Here is a 14,286-nt window from a genome sequence, read left to right as displayed (position 1 = left end):
GATAATGCCCTCAATCCCCCCAAGGGCAAGCAAGCTAGATTTTACATGTTTGCTTATCTACTGGATGCAATCTGTGCTCACAATGCATTCCCTAGCATGAATTGGACCTGGACACCAAGAGAGCTTGCCGTGCATATTTATTGCAAGCTGCTTTTGGGGTGCAGCCATAAAGGAGTAATGGAAAAACTGACTGATCAATTCCTCATTCTGTTGTATAAGTTGATCTTTGAGGAAGAGCCACCTTGCATGTCATGGGGGGCCACGGAAGCAGTGTCGGAGATAGCAGATTGGTTTGCATCACCAGATGGCACTTTCCTCAGAGTGTTCAACGGACAGAAGTCTCCGCATCTTTTGTCGAGGTATGCCACTGATAAATCAGTCATGCAAGAAGTTGCGTACCATCTCTTGACAAGTTTGTTAGCAACTTTGCACAGGAAGAAGAAAGCACCTTGGCCCGCTCTTCCTATGCAGATTGGATTGTACAAAATCAAGAATCTGAAAGTTGCAGACACCGAAGGCAAGGCAATAGAGAAATTCACATTCGGTTGTTTGGACCAATGTTGAACAAAGTGGGGACGAAACAGGGACGTTTAAGCGGGGATGCTGAAGCATCATTTTCTAAAAATCTAGGAAGCAAAGCGTCTACTATATATATATATATATTGTATTTTACATAAATCATGATAGCCATGTCATCCATGATTCCATTTTACATCAATGATTAATTATTTGAGCATCAACCATCTATATTCTAGCAATTACAAACATACACAAAATTTTATGCATATTATAAAACATAAAACATTTAAGCATATTATAAAACATAAAACATAAAGCATATTTATCTAGCAAGTGAGCAACTATAAAAATTAGTCATGTCCAAAATTCAAATAATAATGTTTACCAAATAGGCCACTTGGCCACCACCAAGACAAAAAGTTTCAAATTCACAACAAGCCTACAAGTCTAATGATTAATCTATGAAAAAAGTAGTAAATTGTGAATATATCTACTAATCTCTCTTCCACCACGAAGAGTACATGGCGGTGGGCCTCCACGTGGTGGCAATGAAGAAGATGGTGCCTGTGGAAGTTGTGGCATTGAAACTGATGAAGATGAAGCCCCTGCTGTTGGTGTTGAAGCATGGAACCTGGGAACCAAGGGACCAGATGGGGGTGGCATATCAACGCGATCATCATCATCTTGGTATCGCTAAAAAAAATCATACCAAAAAGAACCATTAGTTAACAAAAAAAATTAAAAACAGGAATTAGAGAAATGCTTTATAAGAAAAATTGACACATTTGAATTCAATGGACATACCACTTATTGATTGTGTTGACACCTAATCCGAAACGGATGGGTGAAGCTGGACAATCATCTAGAAGATGAACTGATCCGTTTTATGTATGTATAAATAATAGTTGGCTAATGAATAAAATCATCAGTTCTTTCTTGCGCTCATTAATTTCTGGAGTTAACCTGGCCTGACATGGTATCAGAGCACAGGTCCCAAAATAGTGTAACTCCTGCTGAGCGCTGCATCATCCTGAGCGATTCCCTGACACTGAGCGCCCTCTGTCCTGAGACTGAGCACCTCTGTCCTGAGACTGCGTGCTTCTGGCGGTGTCCTGAGACTGCGTGCTTCTGGCGGTGTCCTGAGCGCCTCTGGCATGACAGAATATGGTGCGGTGAGCGTGGAATGCGCTGTTGAATGTAAGCTCCGTTACCTTATGCGTTGATGCGTTTCTGCTGTCATAACCATGACTGCGTTTTTGGTGAAAATGCAACTGCGTTTTTGTAATGGTGATTGCGTTTGTGGTATCGTTTTATTGTAAGAACTGTGGTATCGCTGCGTTTTTATTGCAAGAACTATGGTATCGCTCAGTTTTTTAAGAAGAGACCTCAGTTTTTTGCTCGGTTTTATTGTAAGAACTGCTCCAATTGATATCGATTCTCTTCTCTCTGCTATTCAAATTGAATAACATCACCTTCTGCTCCATTCTCCTGTTATAAGGAATTTTACCGACCAGTTGTTGATTTGTATGATTTAATGGATGCGAAAAGATCATTCGTCGATAGAGCCCAATTGAGGCGAAGGTAAATATCATGACCTATTTATATAGAAGCAGGAACATTCACATCTTGAAAACATCTTGTGGTTTGTCCTGAGGTTCTCATTTACCATCACCAGGTTTCCATGCAATCAACTCACGGCGTGGTACACGTATTTTCCCTACTTGCTCCTCATCGTCCATATTGACAATTCCGCGACATCTTGGGAACCCACAGTAGCAAGCTAACTGTTCATCTATTGAGAAAAACCTGTAATCATATGTTAGCTCTTCCCATTGCTCTATATCCCTTTTGGCATATATAATGATATGATCTTCTCCACTGGAAATTGCGAGGTACTGTTGTATGAGCCAGAGGTCTTGTTGAATTTGCTATATTACTGCTTGGTGTAGGGTTTCTTGAGTTTGCTAAGTTATCAGTCGTTGAAGGATCTCTTGTCCACTGGAAATTGGCAGAAGATTGAATATGTTCTCGTCCTGTTGTTATCTGAGACAGGGATTTTGGCGCAACCTGACAACATAATTTGTTGGAATCATTTTATACGAAGTTTTGACTGAATTCATCCAATTTATGTTGCAAAAGCATTATGACATATTATAGTATGTGACTCATATTATAGTATGCAATATCATGCTTATACTTGGAGCGGAGTTTTATATATTGCGCTGTTTTCTTAACAGTTTTTACATTGATATATATTGAAGTGATATATGTTGAAGAGATCCCTTAGCGCCTTTTTTTTCTCAAAACATAGTAAGATTACTGATATAAGAAATGCTGATATGCTGATGCAAATGTTAGAAGAAAATAAAGTGCATAAGGCTGTGGCATAAGAATTTTTTTTTCTCCAGCAAAAGTCTTTTATCAACAGAAGTTTTTTAGCAGAGATATTTTTTACAGAATGCATTCAATCATTTCTATGGTCGGAATAGTTCTCACTGGCAAGGAGAACTATTCTGAATGGTCTCGGATGGTAAAACACACCCTCATCTACAATGAGCTGTGGAAAGGAGTGTGTGTCGGAGAAGAAGACAGAGACCCTGTGCAGCCCACATCAGACAAAGAGCTCGCCATTTGGGAAAACAAGAACAGCAAAGCCTATGCATTAATCGCAGCATCTGTAAATGAGGAAGTAAGTCGTCATATTTCATCCTATTCCACTGCCTTTGAAGCTTTACAAAAGCTGAAAGAACTCTATGATACACATTCTGCACTTGAAGTTGTTCAGCTCATGATTAAACTCTTCACTCTTGAACTGAAAAATAATGATCCTCTTGCTCTTGCATCTGAAATAAAGTCTATAATGCATGATATTAAATCCACTAAGGTTGAGCTGGATATCTCTCTTATTGCCTTTCTCAAAGCACTCTATCCTACCTACTCCAATTATCTTGAGTCTTTACAAGCAAATGGAAACCTTAAAGATATAACCTTTGACTCTCTTGTGAAAAAGTTTGCTGAAAGAGAAAAAGCCTTTGGAAAGAAAACAGTCCCTGAATCTTCTGAAGAGACTGTTTGCCTTGCTCACAAAGAAAAGCATCCTGCTCAAGATTCTACAAGAGGAAGAGGTGGACGAAGAGGAAGAGGAAGATACTTCAGAGGCGGGGGGGGCAGACATTCTCAAGCAGAAAAGACAGACCTGCATTGCATTCGTTGCAAACGAAATGGATCACATGATGCTTCTACATGCAAGCTACCATGGGACAAGGTTGAGCAGAGAAGAAACCAGCAGAAAGGTAAAACTGATGACACAGACAAAGGTAAAGCACCTGAATCCGCTCACTATATTGAGGCACAATGTAACATTGGAGTAAATGAAGACTTGTTTAATGCTTCACATGCTTCTTCGAAAAATGACTGGTTGCTTGATTCAGGAGCAACCTGTCATATGACTCATAGGAAAGAATTTTTTGAAGATTTCACTGACAATGTTGATGGAGCAGTATACTTTGCAGATCAGTCAAAAATCAAGCCATTAGGACTTGGCACAATCAGGCTTAAAATGCCTGGTCTTCCAGATTTTCTTCTGGATCATGTTCTATATCTCCCACAGCTCAAGAGAAACTTGCTGTCCCTCGTCCACATCCGCCAGCAAGGTCACTCCATTCATATGTTTGATGGGAAGCTTGAGGTAAGAAAGGCATCTGACCATTCACTTGTCATGAGAGGTATAGAAGAAGAAAGACTTCTTAAACTGCAAGGAACCTCTGCTCATGCACAACATTTTTCATATATTTCTCATCATGATGAAGGTACACTTCCATCAAGTTTATTATGGCATGCTAGATTTGGACATTTAAACTATGATAGTCTCCGCTTGTTGAAGAAAAATGGTGTTGCTGGTTTGCCTACAATTCCTAGAAAACATAAACAATGTGATGCTTGCATTCTAGGAAAGCATAGCAAACAGTCTTTTCATGATTCACATTCAAGAGCACATAGGAAGCTTGAACTTATTCATTCAGATTTATGTGGTCCAATGCCTGTTCCTTCTGCAAATGGAAATAAATATATCATGACATTTATTGATGATTACACCAGAATGTGTTGGGTTTACTTATTGAAGAACAAATTTGATGCTTTTCAAACATTCAAGAATTTTCATAAGTGGATTGAAAATGATGCACAATCTCATATTGGGTCTATTCGCACTGATAATGGAAAAGAATATACATCAAATGAATTTGAACACTATCTTCGTCAACATGGGATTAAACATCAAACAACTGTACCTTATAATCCTCAACAGAATGGTGTAGCTGAAAGAATGAACAGAACAATTTTGAATATGGTACGATCCATGCTTTTCTTCAAAAATGTAAAGACAATGTTTTGGGCTGATGCTGTTCTATGTGTTGCATATATAAAGAATAGATGTCCATCTAGTGCTATAAGAAACAAGACTCCTTATGAATTGTGGTATGGACATGTTCCTTCGGTAAAACATCTCAGGATATTTGGTTCCACCTGTTATGCTTTAATACCAAAGGTACATAGAAACAAACTTGGTGCTAGAAGTCGTAAGTGTATCTTCCTGGGGTATTCAAACACATCTAAACCATACCGCCTTTATGATGAAGTAAATAAAAAATTTGTTTTATGTAGAGATGTCATTTTTCTTGAATCATCCAAATCTGACAGTGTTGTTGAGCGGCAACTTGATCGCTTGGATAGATTCACAAAACCGAAATCATTCCAAGAGTTTCATAATCAGATTCCACATCTTGAAGGGGGGATTCCTATACTAGATCAACATGTGGAATCTCCTTCTGAAGAACAATCTCCCCTGCATGACACTCCAACAACGGATGATGCTTTAAGTGATGTAATTGATAGAATTGGGAGACTCAATCTTGATTCAGACCCAACTCAATCAACAGAACAGCCTGGACCATCTCAAAAAGGTCCCCCAAAGTGGCTGACAAAGACACTTGAAAGTGTTCATCCTGATGAAATTGGAAAAACAGGAACCAGAAATTCAAACTGACAAGATGGAGGTGATGTAGATAACTCTAATTCACCTGTTGATATGGATGTTACTTATGATTGTGAATTGAACTTGTCTACAGATTTTGAACCAACTTCCTTCAAAGAAGCTGCTTCTCATGATAAATGGAAAGAAGCGATGCAGAAGGAGTATGATGCCCTCATAAAGAATGGCACTTGGAAGCTGGTTGATCCTCCATTTGGAACCAAACCAATTGGCTGCAAGTGGGTCTACAAGAACAAGTACAAAGCTGATGGCTCACTTGACAAGCACAAAGCTAGGCTTGTGGCAAAAGGTTTTGCACAGAAGGAAGGGGTCGATTATGAGGAAACTTTTGCTCCCACAGCAAAATGGGCCACCATCCAGACACTCTTTGCACTAGCTGCTCAGAACGGTTGGAAAGTCCATCAAATGGATGTAAAAACTGCATTCTTGAATGGAGATCTAAAAGAGAATGTTTTTATGTCCCAGCCTGAAGGATTTGCTGTGAAAGGACATGAACACAAAGTATGCAAACTTGTGAAGTCCTTGTATGGCCTCAAACAAGCACCACGAGCCTGGTATGAAAAACTAACTGAGCATCTTCTGAAACTCAACTTCAATCATTTTGATCTTGATGATGCAACTTTATTTGTCAAGAAAGTTGGCAAAACAGTTGTATATCTTGTGGTATATGTAGATGATCTTTTAATGACAGGGAACAATGAAAGCTATATTGCATCCATAAAGAAAGAATTAGGAAATTTTTTTGAAATGACTGATTTGGGCTATGTTCATTACTATCTTGGCATTGAAGTAACCCAACACCCAAAGTCCATATTTCTTTCTCAAAAGAAATACATTGGAGATTTGTTAAACAGATTTGGCATGACAGAGTGCAATCCCCTTTCTACTCCAATGGAACAAAACTTGAAGCTCACATCTATTGAAGGAAAGGAATTTGAGGATGCAACAAAGTATAGACAGCTTGTAGGAAGTCTCATCTACCTCACTACTACCAGACCAGACATTTAATTTGCTGTTGGAATCCTCTCCAGGTTTATGCAAAAGCCTTGTGAGGGACATTGGTCTGCTGCAAAAAGAGTTCTAAGGTACTTGAAGGGAACTCAAGACCTTGGAATCAAGTATACACAGGTGGACGACTTCAACTTGATTGGATACTCTGATTCAAACTTCGATGGAGACAAAGAAACTGGGGTATCTACTTCAGGATATGCTATGAGTCTTGGATCGGGAGCTGTCTCCTGGAGATCACGCAAACAATCAGTACCAGCAGATTCCACAACAGAAGCAGAATATGTGGCAGCAGCTGAAGCAACGAAAGAAATTGTGTGGCTCAGGAAAATTCTTGAAGATTTGCAGGTAAAACAAATACAATCAACTCCACTCATGATTGATAGCACCTCTGCAATAAAGTTGGCCAAGAACCCAAAGTTCCATGATCGTACTAAGCACATCAACACTAAATATCATCTGATCCGACATCATGTTGAGGCCAAAACAATCCATCTCCGTCATTGTTCCACAAACGAGCAAATTGCAGACATCTTCACCAAAGCGCTTGGAAGAGAAAAGCTTGAAAGATTCAGAATGATGCTTGGACTCACCAACATCCCTTCAGATTAAGGGGGGAAATGTTGACACCTAATCCGAAACGGATGGGTGAAGCTGGACAGTCATCTAGAAGATGAACTGATACGTTTTATGTATGTATAAATAACAGTTGGCTAATGAATAAAATCATCAGTTCTTTCTTGCGCTCATTAATTTCTGGAGTTAACCTGGCCTGACAGATTGAATTTTGAAATTCATACCACAATGGACATACCTGGATAAGAGCATCCTATAATTGCTCTAATTGCAACACTCCATCCTCCAAATTGGGCTCCTATGGATTCCTGTCCCAAGCCTTAAGGTCTTTATTAGCCTTTGCATCATCATAGTATTGGGACAACAATCACAAGTTGTAAGGAACATAAACCAGGATCTCTGCGCGGTCTAAATTCAACCTGTTCCTTTTAACACTGTGGATGAAAGAATAAGAGCTCCAACACCTCTCTGCAGAAGAAGTGTTTACCGGGTGCGATAGCACTCGCAATGCCAAAGTTGTAGAAGTGGAGTAGCACCTCCATGCATGTTCCACCACTCGAGAGAAGAAAACTCTCTCGATTTCTGATTGCATGCATGCTCCCAAATGGAATAGTGCTAAGCATATAGTTGCTCAATTGTTTCCATACCATGGCAGCCTCCTCCTCATCAGGGACTTATTTATTCAATGCAATCATATATGTTTCTAGAACGTCTGGACCTAGCCAACATGCTATCCATTTGCTCATACACCTCCCCAATTATTCGCCGATTTGAATTTGCAAACTTGATCATGTAATAAATTGGTTTGGTGATTTGCAAAACATATTAAACCTTTGACCAAAAGAACATGTCAAGAATAGTGTCCTTGGCTACATTAGCACCATCTCTATTAGTGTTAATTTCCTCCCATGGTACAGAGGTCACCATATTAGTTAAAGCTTGTCTCACCTTCACTAGCTGCCTAAAGGTGAGGTAATAACTTGCAAATTTTGTTTTGCAAGTTTAAGCAACTGCAACTTGGATTAAGTGCCATAGAAGTAATTTACCCTTGTATGTCCTTTGATAAGTTTAATGAGTTGCTTCCGTCTCCTGTAAAGCTCATTAATCCACCCACATTTTTTATGCTTCACAATATCATGCATCAAAAGGTTCAATGTGTGCACCAAGCACCCAAACCAAAAGATGCGTGGATGAGTACGCTCAATAACTTTTCCTGCCGCCTTACAATTTGCTGCATTATCTGTGATCACTTGAACCACATTATTCAGACCAACATCTTTGATTGATTGCAATAGGAGATCTGCAATGTTTTGGGAAGTTGCACAGATGGAAGAGGAGTCATGACATGTAATAAATGCTGCACCACTAGCAGAAACACCAAGAACATTTATCAAATGTTGGTTTCTAATATTTGTCCACCCATTTGATACAATGGATACCCCACAATCCACCCACTCATTTGTAAAATGTGTCAAAGCTCTTTAAACCTTTGCTTTTTCTCTTTCTAATAACACTATTTTAGCTTTCTCATAGTTGGGGGCCTCGTATCCTTTTGGGGCTTCATTGATGGCCTTTACTATTTCATGACAATAGGGAGAGCGAAGCACTTTGAATGGTACATTGCAAGCACAAAAAAAACGGACTATCTTTCCATCCACATCATCCCTCCCAGCAACATTATGGAAATCCCCTATTGTTCTTTTACCTCTACAGCTTGCATAAGTACCATGAGGAAATGAACTACCAAATCTAGAGGTTGCGCTTGATTCAGAGTGAGTTTTTTGTTTCATGTTTTTTTGGTGTGCAACCTCCTCTATTTGGATGTATTTTCTTCTTTGTTCAGCGGAAATGTTGGGAAAATTTGTATCCCCACAACACCCTTTTTATCATCACTGTCGATCATCGCACAAAGATGCCTCCTCACATGGGTGTATGAACCACTAAATGGTTTTCCTCCATGACAACCACGAGGGCACAAAAATTTGTAGCTTCCACCACCTTTTCCCCCTTCAAGTTTGGTCACATAGTTCCACAAGGGTGTCAATGTAGCTTTCCCCTCTAGCGTTTCAATGTTCCCTCTATGTTGATCCCCTTCCTCCTCATCATACATTGCGTCACTCATATGGGGACTGCTATCTTCTTGTTGTTCTTCCCTTCTATTCCTACTCCCCCTTGCGATCATGAAAACCAAAAGTGGAATGATATATAGAAGCCAAGAGAACACCATCTTGGAATATGAATATAGGTGGTGGGCAACCTACAAATGAGTAAGAAGAAAGAATGGGAAAGAGTAGGAGAGGGAGGAGAAAAATACAAAAAACAATGACAAAATAATGAAGGAGCTTGGGGTTTGCATTTACCTCTTTAGTTCTTGTAGATGCAAGCCCTTCTTTACTCCTCCAAGCTCCTCCTTCTCCTAGCTCGTCCTTCTTCACTCCTCAAGTCTCTCCTTTCTTTCTCCTCTCTTCTCCAAGCTCTCAAAAAATACAAGTGAGAAATTGTGTTAGAATTGGCAACTAGGGCCAAACTCTATGTGGGTCATCTTATTGATGGCAGATGATGTTTTTCTTGGATCCCTCTCATCAAGAGGTGTAGGATTGATCTAAAGATCATCCGATTCTGATAAGTATTCATGGAGATATGAATTTATTTGTGTTATGGGACAATTCGTCAAGGTCGGGAAGCAAACAAATAACCCCCACGTGTGCTCAACGTTTTAGTATAAAAGGAGGTGATTTGATAGCCGTTTGTACACCCACACACACACACACACACTTCACTCTTGATTTCTCTCCACTTGTTTTGAGTTTTAGTGGAAGAGAAGTGTAAGAGGAGGAAGCGCTAAACGCAGGTCTAGAAGGAGACCGTATTCGCTGTAAAAGAAGGATGCCCTAGCCGCAGGTCTTGTGAAGGTTTGGCTGCAGTTCAAAGGGAGATCTAGCACGGTGAAGGAGGCCTTACAACTGACCCTAAACGCAATCTTATCATACGCCAGATGCCCTAATCTATACGCTGTTTGAGACAACCCTTAGACGCTGGAAAAGAGGCAGTAAAGAGGCTCCCTAACTCGCTGCCCTAACCAGCAAAGAAGGTAGGGACAACGTGGGTGTTTTAGGGCTGTTAGAGCCTCTTGGTGACTGCGTGGAGGGTTGTTCCATGCTACAAAGGGGCCGAGTTAGGTAAGGAGAATTGCAGACTGTTTGTGGGAAACTTCAAGGTAAGGGTGACACTGTTTATAGGTGACAACAATTCCTGTGGTAGGCCGCAGGCCTTACCTAACTAAAATAGGGATAATGTGGAGGGTTGTTGTAGCGCATGGGTGCCCTAACTAGTCACAGTAAGGAACAACTGCAAACATAGTCTTCTACATCTCCTATCAACTGTAAGAAAGAGACATTGTTGTGTTTTAGGTGCACATCTTGTCCGTTGTCCTAAAGACTAGTCATTTTGAAGGGAGAGGTCTCTTTAGATGAGGAGATCCTATGTGCTATCACAAAAGGTTCTTATCAGTAGTTTAGATAAAGGAACTGCTACCCATACCTTTGATGAGTAGAAGCTCCTATAACACACAAATCAACAACGTACATATTGATGACAATATTGTGTGTTTCCTAGGATTGTGGGATCATAGTCTATCTAGCTGCTGGGCTAGGCCATAGGCCATAGGAAGCAACTAAGGCTATGTGGCAGCATGACTAAGGCTGTGTGGCAGCATGACTAAGGCAATGTGGCAACATGACAGAAGTTATGGAGCAACATGGTGGTCAATGGTACATGGTGCAACACTGTTACAACAATGGGAGCTGCAAGTACATTGTAGCATAGTGCAATGAAGAGCTCAACAGTATAGTGATGGGTACAATCATGTTTAGTGAAGCATGATGTGATGCAACATAGTGATGATGAGGTGCAGCATGGTGTAGTACAGTGAGGTGCAACATGATGATGAGGAGCAACACAATGATAGGTGTAGCATGGTGATCGAGTCACCTTGGAGAATCAGTTGAAGCAACATGTCTTCAACTGAGTTCAGCTACCTCATGTATCATCTTCTTAGAGATGATCTATACTCTTATTTAGATAAGTCAAAGTGTTGACTTCTGTTGTAAATGTACTATCTCTCTCTCTCTCTGCTGAACTATTGAAGAACATATAAGAAGAATTGATCAAGGGTTTCTCCACATTGGGGTTTGTCCCTGGCTAGCGTCACATCTTGTGTCCTCTTGTATTGGCTTGTCTTCTGCGATTTATGTTTATGTTCTACCTACAATTTACTATTATGTTGATGTGATTGCTAATCTGGAAAAGGTATTGAGCTAACTGTGAAAATTGAAATAAATTGCTCTAAGCATAGAACATACCTAAAATTAACATGGTATTAGTGCTAAGGTGAAGACAAGGCTCAAGCAAGATTGAAAGAGCAATCACCGAAGACAGTTGGGAAAGGACAAAAGGCTCAATGGGTTCCTCATCCCTCTTCAAATTCACCAAGGGTGAAGTCGAAGCAGAGAATATTATCCGTGGCGCAGCGGAAGCATCTAATGGCCTACCTAAAGATCACTTCAATGGGAAGTCCGGATCTAAGGGTGGAACGAAAGGTAGATGCCTTGCTTGTAATAAGTTCGACCATTATGCGAAGGAGTGTCCGAATTGTAGGGACACATCACTTGATGATGATAACAATCATTCTAGGGACATCTTCAATGATCGAAGGAATGCTGGTCATCAAGGAAATAGTCGACTCTTCAAAGAAAGCAAGGAACCCCAGGTATGAAGAATCAAATGTTGTTTCTGATAAGATAAAGAAGCGTCATCTTATATTGGCCCTCTCCTTCAGACTCTTTGGGAATCTGGCTTATTGATTGTAGTGCTTCAAGGCACTTCATCAGATAGTGCTCTCTCTAATTTGGTAGAGATGGAACAATCACTTGGAGTCAATCTATCCAGAATGTTACAATTGAATGAGGGTAACTTGATTCATTTTCAAGAATCTCTTTTATGAACTTGATCGCAAGAAGAACCTGGTGTCAATTTCAGCAATGGAAGTCAAAGGTTTGAGGGTGGCATTCATCGATGGAAAGATATGTGTTTGAAAATAGAATTTTCAAAGATGCTTTTATCATGGGTTCAGGATTGGCAATTTGTATCAAGTTGCAGGATGGTCCATTCGGGACCATGTCAGTTGACACATCTCATCTATAGCACCGGAGGTTTGCTTATTATGGGGCCCCTCCCGATGTGAGTCAGATGGTGACAGGGATGCCTGAATTCAAGAAGATTATAAAGGTAGATGTCGGAGATGTACCGAAGGAAAATCTTACAAGGGGAACATTCCCCTCATGTAGTAGGTCCACATGTTTGGAACAACTTGAGGGGTTTGAGATTCATGATTGGGAATCTCATGTATGCAGGTGGAAGAAAGCTCTCTATGCCTTGAAGCAAATCACCCCGGGCTTAATATGAGAGGATTGATAGCTGTCAGATGAAGCTAAGATTCACTGGGAGTGAAGCCGATCCAAACCATTGCTTGAAGGTTGTGGATGATAGACCTCTCATACTGGCACCTTATGAGGATGACCTCTTTCTGATAGGTGTAGACCTTCTCATTTGCAAAAGTAAGAGGGAGTTGGATTCCGGAGTTGGAATGGTGAACTGCAAGCCCGTGACTACCTCGATGGATCTTAACTTTTAGAAGTTATGTGGTAGGGATGCCAGACCTGATTTGGGAAATGCCTCTGAGTTTCATAAATTCATTCTAGCATTGATGTTCTTGGTGAACTCCCGTCTGGATATATGTTTTGCAGTTAGCATGTTGGGCTCATATATGGTTGAGCCTCACTGGATTGGTGCCAAGAATTGAGATATCTTCAGGGCACAATCTCTCATGGATTGAGATACACTGCCGGAAATGTGAAGCTGCATGATTATTCAAATGCTGACTATGCAGGTAGTGTGGAGGATCACAAGAGAACTTTTGAGTGTTGGTTCTCTTTGGGTTTTGCTACGATATCCCAGATGAGCAGGAAGCAGAAGACGGTTGCCTTGAGCACCGTTGAGGCTAAACGCATAGCTACGAGTATGACCTCGTGTGAAGCTGCCTGGTTGAGGAAGCTCTTCAGTGAGTTGTTTGTACACATGATGTATACCATCGTGATCTTCTGTTACAACCGGAAGGGGATTCGGCTTTTGAGGAATTCCGTGTGTTATGATCGCTCCAAGCATATAGACATCAGGTACCACATTATCTGGGATATGGTACATCAATGAGCAAGAAGGTTCCATCGCATTGGGAGTGATGTGCAGGTCGCAGACATTTTGTTGAAGCCCTGAGGAAAGGTCAAATTTGTGACTTTCCAGATCGACTTGGATTCGTTGAGAGACCCTCTTATGAGGGTCCTGTATGATGCATGCATCGAGCTCTAGGAGCTCCAGGGGCCTTGGGGTACTTCTTGGAGCAACAAGCGACCATATGGCGACTCACCCTCCCCTAGTGGTGCGCTGTGTACAGGGTGAATGGTTCAGCCTTCCCTTGTGATACCCCGTGGCAACCTATGGACAGGATGAGTGATTCTCCTACTGAGGCATCCTACCCATGCAGTCTGGGACTCATGGGAAGTACCTCTCAGTTGGCCAATGAGTAGGGAAAAGCGGTTAGGGACCATAGTAGTACCGATGGATGCATCGTGTATCTACCGTACTCCCTAAGCTAGGATGACCTACATTGATCTGGGATCAATTGGAATTGACTTCGGGTCAGTAAGGGTGATATAGCTCACTCTCTCTTGGAATTGATCTAGGATCAGTATGAGTGGTTCTAGACACTCTCTTGATATTGATCTGGGAACAATGAAACTGATCTGGGATCAGTATGAGTGGTTTGAGACACTCTCTTGTGATATTGATCTATGATCAATGAAACTGACTTTTGGTCAGTAAGAGTGATATAACTCACTCCCCTTGGCACTGATCTAGGATCAATAAGAGTGGTATGACACACTCTATTCCTATGGGGCTGACTTCAGGTCAGTAGAGAATGGTATGAGACATTCTCGATCAATTCTTCTTCTTCATGGTTCAGTAGAGCAGAGCAGAGCCAATCAATGCAAGGCACTGATGGCAGAGATAGTACAGTC

General features: G+C 40.9%; 1 protein-coding gene across 1 annotated transcript in view; it reads left to right on the top strand.

Annotated features, from left to right (window-relative positions):
* The window catches only part of LOC149198947 (ankyrin repeat domain-containing protein 2A-like), a 286,873-nt gene that overhangs the window by 160,392 nt on the left and 112,195 nt on the right, over positions 1-14,286 (top strand). The window lies entirely within an intron of this gene.

The sequence above is a fragment of the Pinus tabuliformis genome, chromosome 2_1, assembly GCF_031772625.1.
Source record: "Pinus tabuliformis cultivar Carrire ecotype Pingquan chromosome 2_1, CPIR1, whole genome shotgun sequence".
Lineage (NCBI taxonomy): Eukaryota > Viridiplantae > Streptophyta > Pinopsida > Pinales > Pinaceae > Pinus > Pinus tabuliformis.
This window is presented reverse-complemented; position numbering and strand designations above follow the sequence as displayed.